Consider the following 344-nt stretch of genomic DNA (forward strand, 5'->3'; position numbering starts at 1 on the left):
CCTTCTTGTCTGTCCTGCATCTCTCTGCAGTGCTACACTGTACGCTGTGCTTTGTGGGAGAAGGTCCCCCAGAGGATAGAGCCAATGCAATTATATATTTCCTATATTAAAATGAAATCTAGGGTTTGGCTTTATTTTCTGAAGTCTGGAAAGTCTTTATTCTGAAATAAGTATAATGATGAAAGTAGATGAAGTCATACTGCGGGGTAGCTTGATTGTTTCCTGAGCAGTTGCCCCTCTCTCTCTTTTTCCTTCCTTCCTTCCTTCCTTCCTTCCTTCCTTCCTTCCTTCCTTCCTTCCTTCCTTCCTTCCTTCCTTCCTTCCTCCCTCCCTCCCTCCCTCCC

Source organism: Mus caroli, chromosome 4 (assembly GCF_900094665.2).
Source record: "Mus caroli chromosome 4, CAROLI_EIJ_v1.1, whole genome shotgun sequence".
Taxonomy (NCBI): domain Eukaryota; kingdom Metazoa; phylum Chordata; class Mammalia; order Rodentia; family Muridae; genus Mus; species Mus caroli.